Raw genomic sequence first — 25,332 nt, 5'->3', positions numbered from 1 at the left:
TTAATTATTAAGATATGATAAGATGAACTCGTTTGCGCATGTTGAGCAAGGCATCTTTTTGGATATGGATATTGAATATCGAATAAACCGTTGATTTTATTGGACAAATTAGCCTACAGGAAATCGAAAGAGGTGATCACAAAATGCTCTTCAAATTAGTAGATTGTTTGTGAAGTGAGATATCTGAATACAGAGGGCATACCATATTCCATGTTTCATCGGACAGACATAATCCATTGTGAGAACATATGCATAATCAAATTAAATGTTTTGCGTGGGCAAATCCTGGCTGGATATAAGCTAATTGCAAATGGTCGAAGGCTAGTTTTTTATTAATTTAATTCGAAAGTCTATTTGGAATGCTGGTAGGTGACATCCAAGTAAGAATTTATAAAAAAAGAAACTGAGAAGTGGCTTATTAAAATGAGGCCACGTGAGATCACTGAAAAATATTATTTCATAAAATCATCTATTTCGAATTCTTTTACAATCAGTAATTGAATCAGAAACATCATCACATAGCATTAGCCGCCGTCTGTTGAAACAATCGATGAGTCCATTGTAACAACGCATCAGTTTTCTGCTGACGAAATCAACAAATGTGTGACAAATTCATAATTTTGGAAACGATTCGGAGGAACGGGTAGTTATCTGCCAAAAAATGTATTTCGTTTATGCTTGTTCAATAAAAAAAACAAAACCCTACAAGAAAGGAATTCGAATTCCCTTAAGTCACGATGTTTTATTCGTAAACTTGGGAGTTGTTTCTGCCGGTGACACAACAAACGGTTCTAGTATTTGATGCAATCAAGCGTGTCGAAAATCAGTCACATGCGAGTGTCGTCACACATGTTTGGCTGAGGGGGCGGAAAAGGACGTAAAGTAAATTTAACATTCCAAAGCCGACTTCCGGCGGTGTTTTGATAATCGAAATTTCGTTTCATCCTGGTCCGAGATGGAGCATAGTTGGAAAGCAAAAGGGAGGAATTTAATTAGGATGTCTGAACGGGTAGCTGATTGTCTGGAAGGGTTTTTCTTTCAGAGATGACAAAAAAAAGAATAAAACAGAAATTCAGGCTGAATCCAATGCTATACATTTTTTGTTACTTGGCTAGACTAGGAACAATCAGCGATGAGTGGAGAAACTCTGACTAAAATTGAAAGAAGATAAATAAACAAACCCTTGCAGACTGACGACAATAATGGAGAGCTTGGCAAACATCGCTTCACTTCATTCGCTCGGTCGGACGGAATGAACACGGAGTTTGATGCTACAGTTTTTTACCCGAAAATTATCACAATCTTGGATAAAGCATTTGGTTATACTGTCCATGATCGCAAATTTGTTCTGTTTTCAATGGGATTTCTAATCTTTATGGGACTGATTTGCGATCATGGGCAGTATAAGTCTGAATTTTGTGCAGTTGTGTATTTTATTTTTTTTAAATTTTTGAGCAACCAAAAACTGAAGCGTCGTTTAAAGTAACCTGTACAACTATGTAGCAACGATCAAACATAACAAGAAAACAAGACAAACGTCCCTTCCGTAATGATGGTACTGAACCGATGAATTGCATAGAGCTGAAGTTCTAAAAAAATATGTAACCATGAATGTATCAAGCAGAACAATAAAATTTCCTCAGCATAGCATAGAGCAGTTTCCTTGTTTGCTCTCCACTGAAAGTAATGAGGAAAAGAAGTAGAATTTCTTTAAAACAGAACCCCGAATGCGAATGCGGCAGAAGCATTATGTTGGCAGGACCTGGTGTTTGCACATTGGAACAATAAGAAAAGATGTCCAAAAGAAAAGTGCATCCATTTTTAGAAACAGACGCTTTGCAGACAAACAAAAAATAAAGCTGCCAATGAAGCGTGGTTTGGTAGCCGTTAAAATTGTCTCGGAATGGATCTGTGGAATTAGACAAGAGAGACAGTGAAAAGCACTTAACTATGAATAAAAAGAAATGATTGTCAGGTACTCATTTTGCGGTGTAAATTGTTAATATTCATTTCAAATCATGAATCTTATGTTATTCAGTGGAAACTGTACCATGCGTTTATGTTCCGATAGATTAGTGAACGATGAAAAGGGAAAGTATGAAATAAGTGAAATTCATCGCGTATTTAGCAAAAAAGGACGAGGGATTCCATGAGAAACCGGCCGACCGCAAAATATGACCATCGTCGATTCGAACGAAACTTTGCAGGTGTGTTCGCTATATGAATCTCCATGATATTCTCTGGCAATTGGAATATTTTGATACAAGAGTAATTTTTCAAAAGGGCGTAAACGTTTCTACGTGTATGAATTTCAATTTTTTTTTTGTTCGATTACTGTTACAGGGAATAAATACTTCTGTCTGAAAAAAATATACACTGAAAAAAATGTGTCATTTTTCAAAAAAACAAAAATTTATGATAAAAATTTAAATTGCAAAAAATCCCATTTTTTAATTTTTTTATATTTTGTTACCAAAAACCAAAAGAGAAATCAACAAAACATTTTGATTGTGATTGCATGATGGAGAAAAAATCGGTAAAAAAGTTTTTCTAACAATAACTTTGTACATGTTTTTAAATTTCATACTAATTGACATACAAAATTGTAATTTTATTACAGAATATAATTAAAAGCGCCATTTAAAATCAAAAGGCATCTAACAAAAATCTTCCAAAATGCGATAGTTTTCGAAATATTTGAAATTTTGCTACTTCAAAAACAATTAATTCGTGTAATTATGCTTTTTTTAAGAGTTATTCGCGTTACCCCATCAAAAAATGTCAAAAATTTCATGTTTATCGTTTTAAAGACGTAAAAGCAACCTTTTTAGTGTATTTGGATCATGGAGAAGCTTTAAATAAAAAAGTTTTCCTAACAACAACTTTTGACATTTTTTTATAATTCTTACTATTTGCAGTCAAAAATACAATTTTCTTTTTGAATATGATTCTAAACGCCATTTTAAATCGAAATGCTCTTAACAAAAATTTTCTAAAATTTAGTAGTTCTCGAGATATTTTAACTTTTGTTTTAACAACACAATTATTTTGTTTTATTACGACCTTTTCATAAGTTAGTCGCGTTTCTCCATCAACAATAATAGGTTTTACAAAAGGCCCTTAAACTCTCGTGCAACTTTTTTTTGACATCAAGGCGATATTGTAAACCATTTGAAAGTTACATGAAAGCAACCAAAATATATTTCAACCAAAGGGTCTGTTGATTAAACTAAGCTGAATCATATGTTGGTTGTTTTCATGTAACTTTAAAATGCTTCACAATATCGCCTTGATGTCAAAGAGAAAGTTGCAGGAAAGTTTACGAGCCTTTTGAAAAACCTATTATTGTTGATGGAGAAACGCGACTAACTTATGAAAAGGTCGTATTAAAACAAAATAATTGTGTTGTTAAAACAAAAGTTAAAATATCTCGAGAACTACTACATTTTAGAAAATTTTTGTTAAGAGCATTTCGATTTAAAATGGCGTTTAGAATCATATTCAAAAAGAAAATTGTATTTTTGACTGCAAATAGTAAGAATTTAAAAAAAAATGTCAAAAGTTGTTGTTAGGAAAACTTTTTTATTGAAAGCTTCTCCAGGATTCAAATACACTAAAAAAGTTGCTGTTACGTCTTTAAAACGATAAACATTAAATTTTTGACATTTTTGCTGGGGTAACGCGAATAACTTTTAAAAAGAGCATAATTACACGAATTAATTGTTTTTGAAGGAGCAAAATTTCAAATATCTCGAAAACTATCGCATTTTGGAAGATTTTTGTTAAATATATTTTGATTTTAAATGGTGCTTAGAATTATATTCTGTAATAGAATTACAATTTTGTGTGTCTATTAGTATGAAATTTAAAAACATGTACGAAGTTATTGATAGGAAAACTTTTTTACCGATTTTTTCTCCATCATGCAATCACATTCCAAATGTTTCTTTTCTCTTTAGGTTTTTGGTAGCAAAATATAAAAAAATTTAAAAAATGGGTTTTTTCGCAATTTATCATAAATTTTTGTTTTTTTGAAAAATGACACATTTTTTTCAGTGTATATTTTTTCAGACAAGTAGTCATTCCGTGTAACTCGTTCTCAGATAGTTTTGCTGTATAAAATACAGCAATCGAACAAAAAAAAATTGAAATTCATACGAGTAGAAACGTTTACGCCCTTTTGAAAAGTTGCTCTTGAGTCAAAATAATCCTATTACCTGGGGAAAATATTTAGTCTTGCATGACGGTAAAACGTGTAAAGTTTCATTGGAATTTAAGATGGTCTGTCCTTAGAAAAAATCCAATATTGCTTTTCGTTGGGGAAAGCTACAAATTAGATCAGTCGGAAAGGGTACACAAATATTATTGCTAAGATGTCAAGAACGACAAGCTGTTCAAGCTTGTGCTTGAAAATGCTTTCTAACGCTACACTATTGCTAGAAATTAGAATATTTCCTAATTTAATGTATGTTTTTAATATCATACTGGTTATAGGAAAAGAACCGAAAATCTAACCCAAAGTTTATTGATCATCTCAACGATCTTTGTTGTTTCATATATAACAATCGGTCAACACTTGGTTTTCTAATCTCTGTCTAGACTCTTGATCAGCTTGTCTGAATGATGAGCAAAAATGTCTGTTCCTAAGCATTGCGTATATCCAGTTTATGATATACTGTAATCGTTCGTGCTACGAATTTGAAGAAAACTCGGTAAACGCTTTGCATCATTGTCGTGGAGGACAGACCACCGTTCATCTGCTTATCCGACGAAAGTGAATCAGGGCTTTAACAGACGGGTTAGTATTGAACAGATTTGACGCTTTAAAATGGAATATAACCAATCGTTTAAATAGGGTGACCATATGTTCTGGGCTTTCACTGACTGTCCTGGTGTCCGTGTGAAGTTTGAGAATAGCTTCACTCTCCTCCAGATCGCAGTTGAAACCGATCGCAACATTAACAACAGTGTATACGCATGCTCAATCAGAGTATGACAAACAATACTTAATACACTCGAATTTTCCAATTGTACCATCCGACGTCTTTTTTAATCTCCCCAAGGCCGGCGGAATGCGTGGGTAGTATGGGTAGTACTACCCACTCAAAAATTACCGAGGGGGGAATTACCCACTCGAAAGTTTGGAACAAACCAAAGCCTAAGATTAACCACGTATGTGTCTCTCGCACGAAATTCTTGCGTTGGAAATCATTAATGTATAACAATGGCATATTTTTATTCAGATACAAATTTCTTTGCTTAACAATTTTTTTTTGAGAATATGGGATAATAATTAGAATTTGTTTGAAATTTGGAATTATTTTTTTATATTTATACTCATGGGAATACATTTTGACACATATTCATTCTAAACCAAGGAGTTCAGATCGATAGACAAATAATATTAATGCAATTTTATTCAAATTATGGGATGCAGTTAGAAATATTTTTAAGGACAATATATGCAATTTGTAATGTTTTAATATGAACAATCATTTGATTAAAAATTATAACAAGGAGAAACAATAACTAGACAATCAGTAGACTTTTTATACGAAAAGCTTTGTCGATTCCAACATCAGTAGCAGAGAAAGCGAGGAGAGGATGGACAAACATAACAGGGATAAAGGGAAATTAAACTTGTAGCTTAGTAGCAAATGGAAGATCACTATAAGGACATCATGAACCGAATCGCCGGCTGGCCTCCTTGGATCCGCTGGGAACTCTTGGAATCACTTTTGCAGGTAGCTGTTTAGCAAGTCAACCAAAAGAAAAGATATAAATAAATTTGGAGGAGAGCCAGCACATCTCGGACTAGAACCAGATCGAAGGGATTCGTTTACCTGAGATCTGGCGGTACACACTTAGAAAAAATCGTGTAAATTCACGTCTCCTGACCACTTTACGTTTGATTTTAATTTTACATGTCGTTGAATTTAACGTTTGTTTAAAATGTGGAGCAGTGTAATTTTATGGCACTGCGCATGAAAAGTATATCTTTCATGTAAAATTAAACAGAACACGGTTATATTTCGTCAATTACGGTTTGTTAGATTGTGGCAAGTTTGGAATTACCTCAACGGTGAAATTCAGATTTTTTTGGTGTGTAGAACACTACGCGCACGACCCGACAACATGCTTAATGTCGCGATAGCTGTCATCGCAAGCGCAGATAACACTCTCCACCACTCCAGTACGCCGGAGCTGCGCATTCAACGTATAATGATTTCCACCCGAAGGAAGTCACGACCTTCATCCTACCTTTTTAACCAAGGTTGGTTGGTGCCTTTGGGATTCCTAAACTTTCATTATCCCACGAAATTTGCCAATTTTCGAGCGTCCTCTGACAAGAAATATTAAAAAAAATCGTTAAAGCTGTGCAATCTTTCGCAAATATTACCTTTTAATGCCTAAGTGTCCGCCTTCGCGTTACCATTCTAATCTAAGTGCCACTTTTCTCATTACCCGAAATAGAACAATGCGAAGGAACTCAAACTAATATTTGTATCAGGCAATCAGGAACGATTTTAACATAAAGAATCTAGGAACGTCCATATTTTCTCCAGGAAAATAAGAAGTGCTCCATCGATCGAAGCGCCCAGTTGGAACTGTATCGATGTGGATATGGTCGTAGGTAAATATAAAACCATACGTTTTATGGGGAGAATTCTTAGCGCGAGTATCTTTGCTGTCAGATAAATTTGTGTGTTTGAAGAACAATTATTATGTTTATTTACATTATTATATTTTGATAGCGAAACGTCTATCATTTGAATGTGAAACTACGTGGAATGCTGTTGTTGCCGATAAAGGATTCTTAGTTCCATGTATTCCGATCAAAGGCCGAATCGAGTACACAGCGTAGGGCTCAGCTGCCAGACGAAATATTGTTTCTCTCGTTAATCCGGTAACGAACCGGTGCCAATAACCACGTTTTTCAGTTTTCATCAAGTTTTTTATTTGCGTTTCGAACGTCGCGAGTATTCGAAAAAATTTGGACGACTCGACGTTCAAAAAGTCTTCTAATAGGACCTTTTCGCATACAATTATGAGTACTCTCTGACAATAACGGAGTGGGAAACCGTCCACGGTTGTTAGCGCCGGACATTCGTTTCGTCTGACCTTTAATTGCACTGTAGAGAAACAAGCCAGTTAAAACGTTGTACCGGAGGAATTTCTTATTTTGATTCGATTGTTTTGGATATAGTGGACGCGTTGCTCTTTCGATCAATAAGCACACTAATGAGGTAGAGTACAACGATAAATCTAACGTGCTCGGCCGCGCTGGTAGGCATTCGTTTCATTTCCACTGTATTCAAGATGGTCATATTGAAATTGTCGCGAATACCACGCAGTAAGATAGATCGGTTATCAGAATGAAGACAACCCCATGACATAGCGTGGGAGTTGAAAGCTTCTAGAACCAGCTGAGGTGTGATGTATATGGAAACAATCACCCTTATTTTTGTTTACGACGAATGTGAGATTCGTTCGAAAGTGGTTTGTATTCCCGTTTACGACAACAAAATCAAATGGGCTTACTATTCGTTCGAATCGCTTTCGAACGAATTTCGCATTCGTCGTAAACAATAATAAGGGTGAATATCAATAAATATTTGTCTATGATTCGGATCAAGCGACATTTTCCACACCGCATTTTCCACACCGTGCCTTATTTATACAATGGGCCCGTTGTTTGCAATGACGGCAGTCCATGGCCCGCAATACAAACAAATAGAACAAATAGACGAGCCTCGTTAAAAAGAACAAATTTTGGAAGAACAAATCCGGCGAAAGGCTCGAAATGAGGCTGATGGAAAATAAGTTTTCTTTTACTTCTCGATTTTCGCTGAACGCAATTGCTCGCATACCAGAATTTTCACGGACTGAAGCACAGGGATCTGGAAAGAGCATGCCATATTTCGCAATTAAGACCCTTCTCGGAGACTACACCATCAATCTCTCCTTTTCGGGCGGGTACGTAGACAAAATACTTTTTCGTAGACGGTCGAGTGTTGTTTTGTTATCATTGAAAATGAGACTTACCGGCATTATTTTTGCCATCGGAGAAATATTCAAAACGACCTCCAATACCTTCCCAATAGTCGACACTATCAGGCAGGCTTCAGTACCCGCGAAGGGAAGGTTTTATTGCAGGGAACGGAAATTAATGCAACGAAATTTAAAAGAATGGAGTAATTGGTACCTAGCTGTGGAACATTTGTAGTATCTGTATTCAACAAACACATTTTCGCTGAGCCGTCAGATATTATACAGCCCTGTTAACATAGGGTGTTTCAAAATAGCTACCAGATATTATCAAAGAATTTTAATTTTCACTTACACACGCCATAGCTGAACTTTCATCAGTACGGGTAGAAATCACTCCGAATCTTACTACCCACTCGAGAAAGAGGTGTTCTGCCGGTCCTGAATCTCTCAAAGGTGCCTCATTAGTTGATATGAATAAAAATAAGAATCCAGCTTATTTAGCTAAAATTGACACGATGACGTTGTTTTCCGAGCATTTACTCAGATCGATATGATAAAAAAATAAGATGAGCAAATACTTTTCAAACATAAAACATAAAATTGGTTTGAATGAAAATTAACAATTGGAGCATATGCTTAAAAAAAGTCGAGCACGCCAATCCCCATGCTCAGATTGCATCTACTTTTTGAGTGTGACCTAATTCCTATTATTTAACCGTATCCATTTAATTTTCTACCACTTCCTCTTCGACTATTTGCAGTTTTTTATACGACGCACAGTGGGACCAATCCAAAAAAGGTGGGACAAAACCTATTTGAGGCCTTAGATGTCATTTTAGAGTCAGCATTTCTTCGTAGGATATGTTCACAATATTATTCCGTAACATTTTAATTATAATATTTTTTGATTGGACTAAAGTAGAGTGCCCGAGCAAAAAAAATCTTCAAAATTTTTTTTTAGAGATCGATGTCTTAGACAAAGTTGTAGAATATTATGTTTTGACTAACTTCTTCTAAGATACCACAGACATCAGACCTCATTTTTAGTCAAAATTGTTGTTTTTGTGAATATGACCAAAAAATCAGTTTTTTTGAATTTTTCATGTTAAAAACCTTAATTGATTAATTTAATATATTCTACAAACTTGCAGATATCACTAAAATACAACTTTTTGTTGAAGGAACCATTAACATAAAATCAATATTTTGGTTTCTAAAACTATTTTTCACAATTTGCTCTATTTTTATCAAATATTTCTATTTTTTTGTGCACTTTTGTGCATCCAAACATTGGCTATTCCAATACTCTATTATTCTTAGAATAAATTTAATATTACATGGAAACAGGATATAGTTGGACGCATTGTTTCATGTACGACGGTTAAAGGGCGAACACGAAATTATTGCGACACCGAAAATGTCATTCCAAGTTTCTAATAATGTTTAAAATCAAACCAAAATGTTAGTGTAGTTTTTTACATATATTTACTTAAAAAATCTAAAGAAAAGTTAATCGATGGAGCCTTGAGTGTAAAATTGAACGCATTTTCGCTTTGCCTTCCATCAAATCACGGCTTGAGACGTTGGGATTTGCTTTAATCATCCGCTTCACCTTTCCCTCCGTCTTTTTGTTCTCCGGTCCCGGTTTTCTTCCAGCTCCTTTGCCGTGGTCCAACGTCAACCGCTCCTGGAACCGCTTCAACACTCTGGAGACACACAGATAAAAATATTTTGTAATTTTAAGTTTATTTTCATGCACATATTTGGAGCATGAATGTAAATGTAATATTAAGTTCCACCACAAATACACACGACTTGTCGTGCTTTCTTCAACGAATTTTATTATAATTTTACACGTGGATTGAAAATTACAGTTTCTTTAAACGAAAAACCAATGCACTTCAATGTATTTTTACTCGAATATTGTTGTAAAATGAATGACATGTAATATTACATGAATGAAAGTATAAAATTGTATGCTGTTTGATGCTCCAATTGATTTTAAAGTAATTTTCAATCAAATTTTGGATTCAATCGTGGTATGTTTACATTCGTATTGATTTACATGTCGTTTAAATTTCATTATTTTTTGGTGTGCAGTTGAATGGTGAATGCTCAACATTTTTCCCAACTGCCGGTGCGACAGGTCAGGAAATTCCAGATGTTTGGAAAGAATTTGTTCTCTCGACTCGCGTTGGTTCACCTCCATTTTCGTTGAATCGAAAAACACGACTTCGAGTTTGACAGCATGTAAACAATACACATCAATGAGAAAGTGTGCAAAATTTGGTTGATTTTTACCCAATGGTAAAAAAGTTATGCCCTGTTGAATGTGTCGCAATAATTTCGTGTTCGCCCTTTAATGACATAAATTTTGTTTATATTATTTTTAATTTATATACATTATTAGCTATTAACAAAATCTTATAGTTTACACGCACCTACCACCATGTAGAACATATTGAGTTGATGTGCCGTAAGACATATATATACTGGTTCAAATATTCCACAGACTTTCCGGGAATCGGCTCATAAAAGTCTCTCGGAATCGGTTCCTGGATGTCCCGTATGCTTCCGAAAATGTCCAGGAATAGTCCATGAGTATTCAATTTGCATCGCTGTGTATTTTTCATTAAAAATAGCAATGTTTGGTATGCCTTTTGGTATGGATGGTTCATTTCGGATTTACTAGGTCCTCCAGAACCGGTGCCAGGATACCCGGATATGGCCATTACGATCCCAAAATGACATCGAAGGTTTCGCATATAAGTTTTAATCATGTACGGGCTACAATAATACCAGACTTAAAGCTAGACGTTGAGAAATTAATGAAAATAGCGGACAAACCCAACGAAATTTTTGTATAAATCCGGAACTGGTTATCTGACCTAACCATCATATACAGCTTAGGAAACTTGAATGAATTCTCACGTAAGCTAACGCATTGAGCCGTGCCAAACAAACGAAATAAGAAAACTTCCTAATCCACGATTCACGTCTGGAAGCCGAACAGCGACTAACCGGCCGAGTCTAACATCTTGCATAACAAGGAGTATGTAATGTCGCGCTTAAACCGATTTTATTTATACGAACCTATCCGCCGATTTTCATATAACAATCGATAAAATGAATAAAGTTGGAATCAACGGTAGGTTTTGCAGTTGTTTCGATCCTAGCTCTCAGATCGAAGATAATGGTTGTCATGGGAGATTATTAGGTATAGCGCAGGGAAGCTACTTGGGACCGGTGAAGTTTCTGCTTTCCTACAATGGTGTGTATTTAGTGCTGAAAACTCCTCACAGGTCCTGCACAGACGATCTCAAAATATTTTCTCTTATGCGCTCAATTCAGGATTACCGAGTTCTTTAAAATTCTGTAGGTATTGAGGTCATTGTGACCAAAAATGAACGTTAAAAATGCGATAACTTTTTAAGTTTTGCACCTAGAATTTTGGAATTTCTTGACTTTTCCTCTTTCATGGAGAGCAACGATTTTCAGTCAAGTTTAAAATTTTCGGACATTCCTGAAAGGCAGTACAAAAAAAAGAATAAGGTGCTAGCGGGTCATATTGACCCCGATTTCGAATTCAATTTTAAGACACATTTTCAGTCAAATCTGTATGAACTTGTTGGTAAGAGTTTCAATTTTCGAGCAGAGGGCGCTCGGACGCGGGAGGGGTAGGAATCCGTGTGATTGCACCCGTGTTCAAAATGATCAAATTAAAGTTGTCGCAAAGCTCATGGATTGAGATCAGAGTCGAAAAATGTTTTTTTCATTTGCCAATCTCAGGCGAAACTGACGAGAGAACGAAGCTTCTTTCCATACCACTAGCACGTTGCGAAATCGAAAATGAGACAACGGGCTAAGACAAAGCAAGCATGTAGCAGAGCTTTTTCACTATTCTCTCCGCACGCTCGTTTTCGCTTTGAGCTTCAGAATGATATTGGTACCCTCTAAATTGAACTTACTGCTGGGAAAACGAAAATATACTAGCAATGATATTTATTTGTCGATGCTCGATTCTGTAGATTTGCGAGCTAATGATGGTATTGTAAGACGGAAGCCTGATCGGTGAGCATATTTCTCATTTTAACTATGTTCTAGTTGCATTATTAAATGCACATTGCATTAATTTCATTCAATGAATGAGAATCGCAAATTACTGAGCATGCATCAAAACGAAATTGAAATTTCGGATTGTCATAGGAAAACGAAAATCGCTGCTGCTGCTACTCGTTTTCGTAGAATCGAGAGAGGAGGGAACATCGCCTTTATTATTTTATTTTTTCATGCATTTAGCGACAAAAGAGGCAAGGAAAGGACGAAGATGAATTCTCTGAATTTCGTCGTTCATTGAATAGGTATGAGAATTTTAGGCTCTGATTGAGATAGATCGATTATCGTCATGAAGGCAATCCCATGCCGTGCCGTGGGAGTTGAAGTCACCTAAAATTAGCCTCGGTGTAAGGAGTTCCGCAATATCGCAAAGCCGTCGATGGCTAACTGAGTCTCTAGGAGGATGTAGGTGGAAGCAATGCGCCTTTAATTCTGGTTTGGCAAGCGACAACTTCAATGCCTGGTGTCGATGCGGTTAAAAGAATAGCACTTTTTGATCCCCAAAAGTACTCCTCCGTAAGAGTCTTCTCGATCCAAGCGAATAATGTTAAAATCGTGGAAGTGTAGGTCTATTTCTGAAGTAAGCCATGTCTCGCCTAGTGCAAATGCATCGCTGGGAACTCCTTTTCTGAGGTCAGATTTCTGAGACCGGGAACGACTTGCTTCGGTTTTGTACCAGTACTTCCTTGAGTGATTATTTTAGGGGGCCATGAAGAGACACCTTCTGGCCTTTACGGCGAAGCTTAGGAGAAGAAATGTTCCTCCTTTTTCTATTGTTTCTAGGCACAGCAGAAGATGTTCCATCCTGGGGTTCATCACAGACGCCTTCGTCAGTAGACAAGTTGGTATAGATGTTAGTAGAGGCTGGTGGCGTCTAGCTATCTGAAGCATTTCTGCAAAAGATCGCTTAGAGCGTCCTTGAAGGGAACGCTTGAGATTCTCCTCGCTCGGTTTGTACGCAGGACATGCCGGGAGATCCCACAGTAGAGACACTTTTCGACATCCCTTCCACAGGAATCATCCGCATGATTCCCACCGCATTTCCCAAAACGGGCCTTATTGCTACAATAGGAGGCTGTGTGTCCCAATTGTGTGCAATTAGTACAGTTCTTGACCCGCGGCACAAAGAGGTGAACAGGTAGACGAACCTTGTCAAAACGGAGATAGTTTGGTAGGGCAGAACCGGCGAAGATCACCCGATAAGAGTCTGAGTTGACCTATGTTTTCTTCCCATCAGCCACGACTGATGCTGAATGCAAACGTTTGCACACCAGTATCTTCACTGGCTGAAGCATGTAGTCTTTAAAACAGCCAACTCCATGTGTCAGCAGATCTGCGCAATTCAGACTGGAATGGGAAACGACCCCGCAGACTTCAACCCAATTTGCTGGTGCATATACTCTGTACACCTCCGTAAATGGTCCGTAGCCAGCAATATCATTAGTCCGATTCAAACTATTTACCACCACCCAAAGTTTATAAGGGTGAATTTGCGATATATCTGTCATAAATGAATATCGCTCCACCAGAACTCGAGATATTTACGAACGCTTTTTGCCTTGGGTCCGGATGAATACTACGTAACACAAGATGATACACACTGCCATTGCTCTGCTGGTCGTATTACTGTTAACCCGTACACACAATAGAAGAAAAAATATGAAAGCCCCCTTAATATTCAAGAAAACTGATGCCATCTGTTTCTTGCTAGCATATGTCATTTTAATTTCCGTTGTGAGCAATACAAGACGTCCCTTTGCCCTTGGAAGCCAAATTGTGTTTCTGACAGAAAGCCATTTGATTCGTGATTTAATTTGATTTCCGACAGAAAGCCATTTGTTCCATTGAGGTGGAATAGGATCATTTTCTCTAACACCTTCCAGATATAGGACAACATGGCAATCGGTCAATACGAGTTGTGGTTGGAGGCTGGTTTTCCTGGTTTTTTGATTGCCATGACCTTCTCTGGTCTGCAGTCATGAGAGACATTGTTATCCTCAAGAAACGTATTAAATAAGGAGAAGGCTCAGGATAACTTTGAAAGAGGATAAGCTTGCTTTGCTTTACTGCGCTACACTGTGCGAACTAAAAAAACGTCTACACGCTTTGTGAGTCACTGTGCAAATGTACAGCGATAAATTGAAAGTCGTTTGCTAGCAACATTTGTCTTTGCTATTAAAAGCAACTGCAACCACTGACGTAACCATTCCACTGATAGTAGGTTCGCTACATCATCATCAAACATATGATGTGTGAATAAATTTAAAACCTGCACGATTTAGAAGGTAATGAAACTAAATATAACAATACGCATGAAATTAAAGATATTCACTACTAAAACTTTTAAGTTCAAACGTATCGGTCGGTTTATGTTTACGGAAAGGAAACAATTATGACGATGGTAAAATATTTTCTGCTTACGACCGGCGATGTTGGCTCTCGATTTGATCAACGATAAAGTTGACGACGAAGGCGGTTGCCCGGCGGTGATGACGGCGAGTGACGTTTCCGACGGTAAAATTGTGACGTTCTGGAGAATAGTATGACTGGACGGAAGGTTTTGATATCGACTCACAAGAGCATACCCTACGAAAAATCGTATGAAACTCGAGAAGGACTTCCACAGAGCCGTTCGCGTTCTAGGTTGTATGGATTATCTCAGAAAGTAATGTAACCTCTATTTCCGACTCGCCTTTGGTTATGATGACGGCCGGTTCTTAGACCAACTAGAAATAAAAAAAAATGAATCGTAAACACGAGCGGTGACTGAAGACTACCATGCACGTTTCGAAACGGATATAGCGAAATAAGTACAACATCGTGAATAGATTAAAATTTACAGAGTACATGAAAAACGGCAACCTTACCTGATGCCTATTTATTGGTGTTCTTGATATTGTCTTATTGTTCACAATTCTAACAGTGCGTGATTGAATTCGTTCGGGTGATGTTAATTGTTGTGGTCTAATTAAATAAATTTTCGATCGGGAAAAAGATTAATTACCGCCGCAAAATTGACACCAGCGGGTGCGTGAAAAAGTTTTCTGTAAGGTGACACGGTTTGTTTAACGTTTAAAGTGCAATCTACTTAACTAAAGCGATAAAACGCTTTGCTATTGCCACTGGTCAGACACAACAAAAGCCAACCAGTCATCAGTGGCTTATTATTGCTTCGTTGGCCCGTCGCGGGGCGAAGCAAAGAAGAGTGTGAAACACCGATAGTCAGATATGACTACTGTGCTGTGCAGTGCGTGTGCCTTGAAAATTTCGTCAGCAAGTGATCGTGTGTATTGTTTCGGCGGCTGCGATCCTATCCTACATGAGAAATGTGCGGATCTCAATACCGCTAGTGCAAGTACCCTTAAAAGCAATAATGCGCTATGATATGTGTGTTTTGACTGTCGTAAAAAACAGTCTTGTCTGAATGATGTACTGAAAAAATGCGGGGAACTACAGAGCGCGGTTGCTGAACTGCAGAAGGCATAACATGAGCTGACCACCAAGTTGTTGAATGAATGCGTGAGTAGAATCGAAAGCGGGATCAAGCAGCAACTTGCGGACCTTTTTTAGTCTAGCAAACAAGGGTCCGTGAATGTTAACTCCGGCGAAAACTTAAATGTTCGTTCATATGCTGACGTCGTTCAAGCCAGTGTGGGCCACCCCGCATCAATTAGAAAGAGGAAAGCTGCCGTCATGACTGCAAGTGATCTTCCGGTGCAGAAACAGTCAAACTCTAATAACTGCGACTCCATGGTAGTAGGTCAACTTCGGTCGGGAAAACGTCGATTTTTGACTGTTCCACCTAGCAGTGATAACCTTGGCAATGAGAATACGCCCAAAAGCGCACCCCTATGTAACTTTGCAGAAACACATCCAGCTAAGTCCAATGCAATAGACCTTTCTCGTCAAAAAATTTTATATGATAGGATGCTTCCTTTTTTATCCCCAATTCGTTACTGCCGATTGTCGCGATGATTTGGTACCTCTAACTATTGAAAAAATCAAAAATAGTGCAAGCTGCTCATTTAACCCCATATTCTGAATACCTATCTTGCCTTGTTTCCCCGTATTTTCACACCATTTGGATGAATTTCCTGTGGGGAATACTAAAAGGATGCCAGATCTGCATATATATTAGTAAATCTGCAGATTTTGCATTTTAACTGCAGATGTTTTGCAGATTACAAATATTTAGTAGAACAAAGCCTATGCCAGCCAATTTATACACAAGCCTTCAACATTTTTGATCATTTAAAATATATACATACTACATTTCTATGTCAAATTTATTGAAGATTTTTGTAGCAATCTGCAAACTTGTATATTTTCACTGCAGGCTATTGTTTAAATAGACCTGGCATCACTGATGCTGAAATGATTCATTCATATACCTGTCAAAAACATAGAGCATTGCATGAAAATGTATAACCTCACTTTTCTGACAGTTCAGTGTGCTTGTTTACCTAAGACTTGTCTACATGGACTTTTAAAATTTACATTACTTGAGTACTTTCGATGCTCTTTGAAAGACTATCAACTCAAGGGGGATGAGGATTGGAACAATGGGAACCTGGTGCCACATTATGCAACCAATTCGACTCGACCTTTTCACACAAGCTTGAATACAATAAACCTTTCGTTTCGAGATGCGTAATGTCACCCCTGGTTCATACATTGACCAATCGGCGCTGGATGCAAAACCCGGTGGCATATGCTGAATCGTAAGATCAAGCATTGGGCTATAAAACGATTGCTTTCTGGATGATGGATAAGGATTTGTACACATTTGTTTGTTTGCTCGTGGGTTAAGTCCTAACAAGATGATCCGATTTATTACTCATTTTTAGGTGGTGAAGTTTACCTGAACTTTATAGGTAACGAATTCGGTCGATGACAAGTTGTTGAAATGATCGTTCAATGCCCATACCGAAAAACGTTTCCATTAGTCAGAATGCCTACCAGCGTATGATAGCTGCAAACATGAGGGCAACAAGGTTATCGCTTTCGAATGGAACAATTATTTATTATTCGTGTTCAAGTTCCATTACAGCAAAAGTTTCGTCGATTGACGATTATCGCATTGTCGTTGATTTAGCCGGCAAATGCAAAACAGTGCTCGCCTCTGACGATAAGGAGTAAGAAGGATTTGATAGGAGTGATAAGAATGCAGAGCATTATACATTCTGGAAGAATATCAGGGAGGAGAAATTATATGTAAATTTATATTATATCCCGAGTTGCCATCATTTTTGCACCGTAGGTTTCTGCAACTGCTGTCGTGTTCAAATTGGCAGGAAATAACTAGGCAGCGAATGATAAATTGCATAGTCAATTTATTTACTTTTTCGGAAGGATAAGTAATTAGTATGTTGTGAATATATATGTGTCGCCGGTGCCGTGTGTTATGGTGGTACCGGACGGAACCGTTGGTCAGCAGACCGTCCTTGTCGTACTGGTCATAGATGCGACGTTTTTTCTTGAAAATGAGAAAAAGGCAAAAGAAGTTTTGGTCGAATTCATTATAATTCTATTTAAAAATTGAATACTGTTTTATTTAGTTTGATTGCGCATATTGTTTACATCAGACACACCCCTTAATTCATTGAGTACGTATTTCACTGCCTTTATAATCCTTTTGGAATCAGTTACAATAATCCTTTATAATCATTTTATAATAAGTGTATTGATAGTTAGGACTTTTATATCAGCCGGGCTCTTTTATAATTTGTTATAAAATCATTATAAAGATTCTTCACAATCAAATGTTGCGTTATGTTTATGTACATGGCCAGAAAGATAGTTTTTAACTGGGACGGAACGTGTGGATACGAAAAAACCTAATGTCAATTGTAGCCAGGGGGAGCTGTCAAATGCAGCCAAAGGGAACCGTCAAATGCAGTCAGGGGGGACTGTCAAATATAGCCAGTCCATTTAAAATATGTGAGGAAGAAAGAGTGGCTATGCAAGGCAAGAGATAAAATGAACAGAAAAAAGAAAAAGAAAACATCTATCCACAGGTTCTGTCCCAGGATTTTAATAGAGAACATCAAAATTCGATTTGTTTGCATTTGGCAGTAGGCCTTTTTCAAATGTTTGGTTAGAAATTCCTTGCTTCTTCATTGAATCATGTACAAGAAAAGTAAAAATGTTAAATTTAACGGAACAATGTATGATGCCGACATCAATTAAAAAATACAGCTGAGCGACCTTGTTGGGAAAGTGTTAGCATTTGGCAGCGAACCAAACCAAGTTTCTCATACTATGATCAAATCAACAAAAATTCCAAGATCATGTAAACAATCTCTTTGAACTGTCAAAAAAGTGAGTTTAAACATTACCATGCAACGTCCTCCACCGAGAGGTTCACTTTAGTTTGTTTACATAACCAATGAACTTTGTACCGCGACTCACCACTTCATTTGCCGCGTTGCCAGGAAGCCAAGAAAAAATATACAAAACAGTGCTGCCCAAACACATATTTTGAGTCCCACCATTCTTGCAAAGGTGAAAAAAACATTCATGCATTTTTTAAATTTAAAAAAATCATTAAAAAATCACGATAGCTCTAAAAAGTCTCATTTCAGCGGAAATATTCTTAAAAATGTGTAGTCTTTTGAATAAAAATAAGAAAAAAGGGGGTTAGGTCGGACGAGAAAGGTCTATTGTGAAGCGAGAGCGAACAGTCATCATTAAACCAATCGAGCAGCAAGTCGCGACTGTTACAAAGCAGGAAATTCAAGGCAAGTTTGACCCAGTTTCATTGGGTGTCAAAGAAGTATATTACCGACCCAATGGAGAAGCAACTGTTAGATGTGACTCCCGTGAATCAGCGCTTAAATTGCTCAGTACAGTGAAAGCGAAGTATAACGCCGACGTCCAGAAAGCTCTAAAACCCAGAGTAAAAGTTGCTGGTTTTACTGACGACATCACTGCGGAAAATTTCGTGGAAAAACTAATTCAGCAAAATAATTTTCCGCAGCCTGCCAACCTGACGGTGATACGAATTGTGCGAAACGAAAAACACAGATAATCCTATGTCTGCCATTATTGAAACTGATGCCAAAACATTCAAAAAGCTGATGCAACTACAACATGTCAACTTGGGTTGGATGCGGTGCAAGATCTCTGAATGTGTAAACGTGCTTCGCTGTTATCGCTGCTCGGAGTACGGCCATAGAGCTGCCACATGCAAGAAGTCCCCATGCTGTCCGATTTGCGCCGAAGGGCATGAGCACAAAGAGTGTGTCTCAGACATCCGAAAATGCATTAATTGTCACAATGCAAAGTTGACAAGAAATCCTGAAGATCAAACGTCAACTGATCATGCTTCCTGGAGTTCTGAGTGCCCCCTGTATCAAACTCGACTTAGGCAGTCACGCCGCATTATTGACTACAGTACATAGCATCTAGTGCAACACGGCGAAGCCGCCCAGTTTTCCGACCGATGAATTCAGCACGATTCTGCCACCGACGCCCATATGATTGCCACGGAACTAAGATGTTATAGCAGCGACCTTTCCCGATTAGGTAAAGCTAAAGAGGGTATATGTCCTCTAGAAGCTATTCGAGATACTGCGCGCCCTGCATTTGGTCTACAATTGCAGTTTGCCAACGAACGGAATCAGCTTGACTTCATCACCGACTCCCATCTGTTTGCCATGGAACTTGGATGTTATGGCGGCGACCTTTCCCAGTCAGGTAAAGCTAAGAAGGGAAGCTACTCGAGATACTGCGCACCTTGAGTTTGATCCACCATTGCAGCCTGCCAACAGACGTAAGCAAGTCAACTCCGTCACCGACACCCACCCGTCTACCACAGAACTTGAAGGACCGACATCAACCTTTTCCGATCAGATAAAACCACTGACGGCTTCCTTAAAAAACATATTAAAAAAATTCTGTGTTTGATTTGAGAAATTCTTCGCCACACTCCACGTAAGTCAAGAAATGCGTTTCCGAGCTTCAAAATTTAATTTCTCAAATCGTGCCACAGATACATTTTTTTTAAAAGGCGTGCCCCCCCCTCCTTTACCATCCGGCTGGAGCCGCCTATGATAACAACGCTCTAAACCAGTCAGACCAACTCGAAGGACATGGAATTCCTGTATCCGTTTTCTCAGGTAAATACAATGAATGTATATGTCCTTCCGAAGTAGGACATACAGATGCTGCCCCCTTTGAAAGCCCACCCCAATTACAGGCATTTGCTTCCACCACTACTCGATCTACCACCGTTCAACCGTCAGGAGAAAACTTGCAGGGACATCTCAAAATCCACTATCAGAACGTGAGAGGACAACGGACAAAAATTGATGAACTGTTCGTCGCTGCTTCGGATGTTGATCATGATGTTATTGTTCTGACCGAAACGTGGCTAAATGATCAAATCAACTCGCTCCAATTATTTGGCTCAAGGGACTCGATATATCGTAACGATCGCGATCCTAATAGTGCAGGGAAGAAACGTGGTGGTGGTGTGCTCATTGCAGTTTCCAACCGACTCTCATCCAAACACAAAAATGACACTCACAATCTCGAACAACACTGGGTAAATATCCGTGACCCCTATACTATATGGGTGTTGTATATATTCCCTGCGATTCCGCAAGTGATGTAGAAATTATTCAGAAGCACATAGACTCCGCACTTGACATTGCAACTTCCACTGAACCCAACACGGCGCGTCTACTATACTATACAACCATCCTGGACTTCTTTGGAAGAGCACTCCCTCCGGGTATGCTTTCCCAGACCCTTCTGAATCAACCTTTTCGAGGACGAGTACTATCTTACTTGACGGAATGTCTGTACTGAACATGCGACAAATGTCTACAGTGAATAAAAAACGAAATCGAATCCTGGACCTCTCTTTATAAATGTACCGTATCAGAGACACTTGAGCCTTTGGTTGCTGTAGACGCACATCATCCTCCACTTCTGGTAACGCAGATTTGTCCGCAGCTGGTTCTCTATGACGATATGGAGGATGTCAGGGAGTTCAACTTTTCGAAGACTGACTTCTCTAGGCTTCATAACTCACTACAAACAATCGACTGGGAGACTTTCTTGAATTTCGCGATCGATGTAGATGCTGCCGTAGAAAAACTCTCACTGGTGTTAAAACAGCTTTTCAGTATACATGTGCCTGCACCTCGTCCCCGCACAAAACCACCATGGTCCAACAACCGGCTACGTAAACTGAAAAGATTGCGAGCGGCTGCGCTTCGACATTACATTATTCGAAGAAACCTGATCACAAAAAGGGAGTTCATTATAGCCAGTAACAGCTACAATACATATAATCGCTTTCTCTACTCAAGACACGCAGCACAAACCCAATCGAACCTAAAACGAAACCCAAAACAGTTTTGGTCCTTTGTAAATGAGAAACGTAAAGAAAATGGGCTTCCTTCCAGTATGTTCCTCGCAGGTGCAGGTCCAATACTCCCAGCGGTATCTGTAACTTGTTCGCAAAACATTTCTCGAGTGTGTTCAAAAATGAATTGGCTAGCTCAACTCAGGTGGACTGTGGCCTTCAAGATGTCCCTCGCGATATAATCAATTTTGGAAACATTCAATTTACTGACGAAGACATTCTAGCTGCCATAAGCAAGTTAAAGTCCTTTACATCGGTGGGGCCAGATGGGATTCCTTCCATTATACTGAAAAAATGCGCAAGCGCATTGTGCACACCTTTACGACTAATCTTCAACCAATCACTGTCGCAATCAGTGTTTCCCGTGTGTTGGAAAAAATTAGTAATGTTTCCCGTTTTTAAAAAAGGTGATAAGCAAAATGTTGCGAACTAGCGTGGTATAACCTCGCTCTGCGCTGGATCAAAATTGTTTGAGATCCTAGTAGGAAATATGCTCTTTCGTGAAACCAAAGCATACATATCGAAGAACCAACATAGCTTTTTGCAGGCAGGTCAACAACCACCAATCCAGCCCAATTTACATCGTACTGTATTAAACACATCAAAGAAGGATCACAAGTAGACACTATATACACTGATCTTAAAGCTGCCTTCGATCGTGTAGACCACTCTCTTCTTATGGCAAAGATCAAGCGACCAGGTGCTCCATCAAATTTTACAGGATGGCTTAAATCATATCTCATAGATCGTTCTCTGTCTGTGAAATTAGGAAGTAACGTGTCATATAGCTTCATCGACTTGTTGGGTGTACCTCAAGGGAGCAATCTCGGACCGTTGCTTTTTTCTTTATTCTTCAACGACGTTTGCTGTGTTATACACCCAGGGTGCAAACTCATATATGCTGATGATCTCAAACTCTTTCTCATTGTGCGGTCAATAAAGGATTGCATCAAACCTCAGCGACATCTAGATGCTTTCTGTAGCTGGTGTGATCGCAACTTGTTGGCTCTCAGTGTGTTAAAATGCTCTATAATTTCTTTCACGCGCAGAAAAAATCCGATTCTCTGGAGCTACAACATCGCCGGCCAATTGCTAGAGAGATTGTCAGTTATCAAAGACCTTGATGTACTCCTGGACACGCAACTGACATTCAGAAACCATTACTCTCACGTTATAGCACAGGGAAATAGAAACCTTGGCTTCACAATAAGAATAGCCAACGAGTTTACTGAACCATATTGTCTGCGGGCATTGTATTTTTCACTTGTTCGGTCTGTCTTGGAAGCTTCCGCAGCCATTTGGTGTCCTCATACGAGCATTTGGACTAACAGAATTGAAGCAGTACAAGCAAGATTCCTCCATTTTGCTCTTAGAACTTTGCCGTGGCGTAACCCAACAGAGCTACCACCATACATTGATCGCTGTCGTCTGCTCGATATGGAAACTCTGGCAAAAAGGCGAAATACATTCAGAGCGGTATTTGTGGGGAAAATATTGACTGGTCAAATGGATGCCCCAGATATTCTCTCACAAATCAACATCAACGTACCCCCCAGAAACCTTAGATCACGTAACTTTTTAAGACTCGACTTTCAGCGCACCGAGTACGGTCAGAACGAACCCATAAGTGCGATGTGTAATGTTTTCAATAGTGTGTATGACTATTTCGATTTTTATGTTTCTAGTGATGTTTTCAAGAATAGACTTAGGAGATTGACTTAGCTTATAAGATTATGTAAAAATAATTCTGTAATGTTATTGTAATGCTGTATACCTTGTATGTAATTTTGTTAATTTGTAATGTCAGATCATTGAAATTGTAGAAAAAACATGCGAAAAGATTATGGGTTTTTACGCGCATTCGAGGTCTGCTTCTGAAGTGAACCTTGAAATGGGCTTTTCCCATACAACAATATTAAATTTCATGTAGACCAACATGGGTCAGATGAAAAATGAAAATAAATAAATAAAAATAAATAAATAAATAAATTATCCGAATGTTCATGTAAACCACTATTTTATCATGCGATTATGAGAACGCTGAAAGCATAGTCTCTAAAGTCGGAGTGATCCGGTTGTCGGCGAATTAAATATGGGGTTTTCACAATATTCAGACGTCAAATGTGTTGCTACAAAAAATTCATTTTTCGAGAGAAAATGTCACTCATTTTCATTTATTTTTAGCGTTTGTATAACGGTCTTTCTGACAGAGCCCACCCATGTTCTAAAAACGAATGATTCGTTGAGCTAAATCATTCAATTCCACTTTTTGGATGTCGACTTTATTCGAAATTGTTGGTTGATGATCCGGCTTGTCGTCTTACCTAGGCTACGATACCCAATCTCGTATTGAGGCTATCTAACTAGAATATACGCGAATAGGCACCTTATTTCTCCTGCAGTTAACCGATCCGAAATAGACACCATTTCAAGCTGCTCCAAACATAGAGAATAAGCGCTCATCAGTTTATCTTATCCCATGAGCATGAGATCACAGCAACCTCTGTATTACTTTTGAACCCTTGTTTGAACTTGGTCGTTTCAAAACTCAAGTATGTGGGTAGTCAGTCTATCCGTGTTAAGCACGTCAAAAATGGCAATAAATTTTTCGCGGAAATTTTTTGTTTTATCTTAATAATATAGATTATCAATATAACATTAATATGAATATATGATGTCCATAAAGATACTGGAAGTATAAATTATAATAGGGAAAAGTGCCACGTCTCAAAATTTTCCCTTTCGAGAAAAATTTAAAATTAAAACTTCCTTTAAGTAGCCCGATTGTAATAAAGAAATTTCCTTACCACCACCGCCGTCAGATCCTTCCATAATTAGACACAAACAAGGAAATAGCAAACACTGCTAATTACATCACAGAGCGCATTGCGCGCCCCAGCTTCGCGGAGCACCGTTTACCAACAGTGGCAGCAAAATATCTTCCCAACCGACAATTATTTATAGCGAACAGCAGCAGTGGCAGTTAGGATAATCATCTGTGAAATTAAACCGTTCCTTTACGCGGGGAATGATCGTGATGCTTTCTCCCACAGACATTGTGCTAGCGGTCGCAAAAAAAGCGTTTGCGAAAATGATGCCTTTCGGGTGACTGACGAGTCACTCGTCGTTGGCAATCATTTAGAAACAACTGGAAGCAATAGTAGCAGAAATGGCAACCGAACCCGAGGACAATCTGTGCTATTTACGCAGCTTGCTAAATTCGCTTCAATCAGCTATAATGGGCTATATTTATTTCCTAATAAGATTGGTAGACATAACCAAGGAAATGGATTGAAAAAAGGGTGGCAAGCAACATAAAACTTCACCCCCAAGACATTATTAAATCCACCAGCAGCCGTTTTGGGGCGGATGCGCTGTTTCAGGGAGGGGTGTATACTCTTGACCGAGATTGTTTTAATGAGTTGAACTCAGTAAATCATTTTAGTGTATTTAGTTGCAGTTGTTTTTCGAAGCAGTTAATTTACTGTGTTATATAAAACTTTAACGATTGTCATTAAATATATTTCGCAACTTGTGATCTATGTTCAATGTTTTTAATACGAACAACTGATTGGTATGACGCCGATGCAGCATCGTAATACAATGTGATTATTTAGAGTTGAATATGTTATGAAGGTCCTGCCAATTTTTAAACATTATCCTCTATGCTGATTGAGCTCTCAGCAGTTCTAAGGACTGACAATTTTCAACCCATCTTGTGTTTAGTCACTAAGGGAACGTAGAACACATTCAACCCGGAAGAAAAGTTACAAATCACTAATGAGCTCCTCTCGTGAATCGTTTATTTTACGAGTTCCCTGAAAAAAGAAGCTGTCTATTATTGTATG

The 25,332-nt window shown here is 38.3% G+C and overlaps 1 protein-coding gene across 3 annotated transcripts in view; it reads right to left on the bottom strand.

Annotated features, from left to right (window-relative positions):
- Nucleotides 1-25,332, bottom strand: part of LOC131693432 (leucine-rich repeat neuronal protein 3-like) — a 441,590-nt gene that overhangs the window by 30,477 nt on the left and 385,781 nt on the right. The gene's annotated exons all lie outside the window — the stretch shown is intronic.

Source organism: Topomyia yanbarensis, chromosome 3 (genome assembly GCF_030247195.1).
Source record: "Topomyia yanbarensis strain Yona2022 chromosome 3, ASM3024719v1, whole genome shotgun sequence".
In the NCBI taxonomy this organism is placed as follows: Eukaryota; Metazoa; Arthropoda; class Insecta; order Diptera; family Culicidae; genus Topomyia; species Topomyia yanbarensis.
Note: the sequence above shows the minus strand (reverse complement) of the source record. Positions and strands in the feature narration are given on the sequence as shown.